The 4,045-nt window shown below is 38.3% G+C and overlaps 1 long non-coding RNA gene across 1 annotated transcript in view; it reads right to left on the minus strand.

Moving 5' to 3' along the window:
- Nucleotides 1-1,446: 1,446 nt before the first annotated feature.
- Nucleotides 1,447-4,045, minus strand: part of LOC103581764 — a 6,105-nt gene continuing 3,506 nt past the window's right edge. The window contains exons 2-3 of the long non-coding RNA XR_549688.1: nucleotides 2,341-2,452; nucleotides 1,447-2,096 (exon numbers count right to left, since the gene is read on the minus strand). This is a non-coding gene — a long non-coding RNA (uncharacterized LOC103581764). The remainder of the gene's footprint in view (nucleotides 2,097-2,340; nucleotides 2,453-4,045) is intronic.

Below are 4,045 nucleotides of genomic sequence, written 5' to 3' on the forward strand. Positions count from 1 at the left end.
TAGGGATAATTAGGATCATAGCTTGTCTAGAAGGACCCATTAAAAGAAATAAAGAATGAAAATGAGAAGAGACTTATGATCAAAGAGAAGCCAGGACATTAAATCAGTAGAGAGGGGATGACACAGGATTTTGAGTTCCACCTCAAAGACCAAAGGGCTGCTGTCTATCATTTTTTAGACAACAGGGAGTGTGACATAGGGAATTGACTTAAGTACTAATGAAACGGAGACAAAATAAATTTTAAATAATCATAAAGGAATAGATTTTTCTGCCAGTTGAAAAAAAGCCTAAAATTTCTTTAAAGAAATTTATTTAAGTAACTTTGTTAACCCATTAACTGTTAACTCTTGGAAACCTGTTTATTTTGGATTCTTGAGTTTTCCTGTGAGTTTAAGAATAAACAAAAAGCACTAACAATTTCCACTCTAATGATAGTTGATGGAATTTGGATGTATTGTCCTCCCAGAACTCATGTGGAAATCTGATCCCCAGCGTGACAGTTTGAGTCACGGGGGCAGATCCCTCATAAATTGATTAGTGCTCTCCCTAGGTGGGGGAATTAATGAGTGAGTTCTCACTCTATTAGTTCCCATAAGAGCTGGTTGTTTAAAAGACCCTGGCACCTCCCCTCTCTCTTGCTTCCTCTTGCCATGTGATCTGCTTGTACTCACCAGCTGCCTGTCACCTTCTGCCATGAGTAGAAGCAGCCTGAGGCCCACACCAGATACAACTGTCCCAGAATCATAAGCAAATAAACCCCTGTTGTTTATAAATTACCCAGTCTCAGGTATTCTGTTATAGCAACACAAAACAGACTAAAACAATAGTCTAGCCATTACAGGCTCTGACTTTTCTCATTCAAATCCTCATTGGTTCCACAGTAAACACTTTTCGGCTCAACCAGATATTCTCATTTCCAAGGATGACAATTCCACCTCTCTCCTCCAGCCCAGACTCGACTTAGAACCCAGTGAACAATCTCTTCACCTCTTTATCTTTCCGATCAATTGTTGAGATGTGGGTGCTGAAGAGGCCTTATGTGTGATAAAGATAGAAGAATTGTTTGCACTTCCCTGGAAATGTAGAAGCAGTGAATGCTTTTAAAGGGCTACTTACAAAGGAGATTCTGGCTTTAAATGCAAACTCAGACTCACTACTTTTGTTCTTTTATTTTTTCCTAGCCTAATCTTATTAAAAATGCATAGAACAAAACTTCAGACTGAAATAAGCATACCATTAAAATCAGCATTAATTGATGGCACAATAAAACTATTATTTGTATCGGAAATAAAAGTTGAGTAAAATAAGTCTACAAAGTTCAATCAGTCAGCAATGAGGTCTCCAAGAAAGATTCCTGAAAAAAGATGAGACGGTCGGGTGTGGGAATCATGGAATCTAGAAGACAAAGGAAAGATACATCATAAAAAAACAAAACAAACAAAAAAACCTATCTAAAAATTTCACTTTAATGCAACTAACATCTTCTGAAATATTTGTATAGCAACAACATGAGCTACACAACAGACTGTGAAGAGGAGAGGAACACCCTTTAGAACAACATTTCTTAAACTTTTTGGTTTAGGTACTCTTTACACTGGAACAATTATTGAGGACCCAACGAGCTTTTGTTTATGTGAATAATAATAATACCCCTATTAAAATTTCACATATGTGAATTTAAACTAAAATGCTTAATACATAAAATTGTACACACACACATTTTACAACCTGTTAAAGCAATGACATCATCACACATCACTTGACATCTGGCAAAGACCACCAGCGCTGCAGAAGGAGAAAAAAGACAACATCTTAAGCTTAAGGCTCTCTGCTCTCTTTCCAAGTTCTTCAGCTGCTACTGGCTCTTTCAACTCCATGTTTAGGATGTGCGATTTGGTTTTTGGAACAAATGAGAGTCCTGCTCCTGGTGCCGTCTCCTCCTGGTAATCAGAAGGTGAAAGCACCTAAACAGGGGCTTAGATTTTTTACCAGCTCATTGGGTGTAGGCATGTGGGCAGTCACTGTTTACAGAGAGAAAGCCAGGTGAGTCAAAAAATGTGTTTTCCTGGTCCTAAAGAGATCCCTCATGGTTGAGCTGGAAGAAAAGGAAAGGGACAAAAGTCACGTAACGTAAAAATTACTCTCTCAAACCCCCATTTGAGAAAAAGCAATCTAAAAGTTGGGTCTGTAACCTGAGGCCAAAGATTTTAGAAATCCCTCCTAAATTGAAGCCACTGTTTGCTATCTGAGCAAGTCACACACACACACACACACACACACACAGTTCTCCTGATTAACTTCTTCAATTACAATATCGTGGATGTTACCTTAATACCTACCAATTATACCCGAGTAGAGACTCCACAGGCTGACGTGTTGTTAATTGGCAGCACTTGTCTTCTCTGAAATCTTTTCACATACCTCTGCATTCTCTCTTACTACTGGGTCAAACTGGAAGTGATGCAAGGTCATTATTCAAAGTGATAGTGAGAATTGTATCCTGATTATAAAGCCAGGCATAGATCTGACAGTAGGAATTAATTTGTGAAATTTGTGGCAACTTACTCTTAAGAGTTAATGTACCACCAAACAGAAGATTTTTCCTGATTTTCCTTGCACTCAGATTGGCAGGGTCTCCTGCCTCCGAGTGTTGTCACAGTATGTGAAGGGAGTGATTATTCAGGTCTACTGAGCAGACTAGAAGCAAGTACTGATACATCATTGTAACAAGGGCATTTCCTTACTTCCAAAAATATTCACTAGGAGAAAAGAAAGTGGGGAGGGGCCTCTTATATTGGAGTTTCTAAAAACCTAGAACTGTCACTAAAGTCTTGCTTTCAACTGCTGGTTGGGTTCTCTTAAGGAGAAATTGACATCCAGAAACCGCAATAGAACTGAAAGCAGCTGTATGAATGGGCATGCAGGATAGTGAGGAGTGAATGAGCACAGCCCACTGGGGATTTCTGCACAGGGGAAGGAGGAAATTATTGTGATATGGAAGTGAAAGAAATGGGAGTCAGAAGAACAGGGAGAAGGGGAAGTGTGCCAGGTATCAGAACGAACAATTAAATTAAATACCCTTTCAACTTCAGATTAGTAGGGTCATTTCTTTTCCAGATATTTATACAAACCACCATTTCATAAGTGAATTTAAAAATCGGAGCTGTGGCCAATGTATAGGGTGACTATTTTTCAGTCTTCTCCAGGACATTTCCCAGAATTCTTTTTTTTAGACTGTCATGTTTTTGCAGTCATTTATTGAGAGAGGTGAAAGAGTTCACTGTTCTGACATAGATAATATGAAAGAAAAAAACACACACATATATAGGACAGCTTCAACATATGTTAAGCCATCTCGCTGTAAAAGATACTCTGCGAAATGCTCTGAAATGTTTTAACATAATAGCTCTAGGAATATTTCCACACATATATCCTGGCAGAATCTAGATATAATGCAAAATCCTATACTGCATGTTATAAGTAATTGCTTAACTCTAATATGTTGGAATTCTGTTAAGTTTTACAACATGCTTTGAACACAAATTACAGTTTCTTGCTTCCTTGTCTTCCTTTTATTGGTGGATTCTGTTGTATTTTTTGCTAATTCTATTCTTTTTGTTTGTTTGTTTGTTTGTTTTTTGTGACCGGCAACAGATCGCAACCCTCGGTGTTGCGCCCGTACCTCGCTCAGCCAGTGAGCCGCCGGTCTGTATGTGGGATCCGAACCCTTGGCGGGAGCGCCGCCGCGCTCCCAAGCGGTGCACTGTAGCAGTGCACCACCCAGCTGGCCCACTAATTCTATTCTTACCTCAGATATTGGAGAGGAGAAATTTTCTGATCCAATTTTACTCTTTCATCACAGGAAGGAATTGCCCCAGACTATTATATTTGTTTCAATTTGATTATATATGCTTCTCCAATAGTTTATGATTTTCATGAAATTGGTGATTTACAATGGAGATAAAATATAAATTTAATCAGGAAAAAAATGAAGGAATAATATTAAAGAATAAAAGAAGAAGAATTTTGGACATACTTATTTCT

Source organism: Galeopterus variegatus, unplaced genomic scaffold (assembly GCF_000696425.1).
Source record: "Galeopterus variegatus unplaced genomic scaffold, G_variegatus-3.0.2 Scaffold13878, whole genome shotgun sequence".
Taxonomy (NCBI): Eukaryota; Metazoa; Chordata; class Mammalia; order Dermoptera; family Cynocephalidae; genus Galeopterus; species Galeopterus variegatus.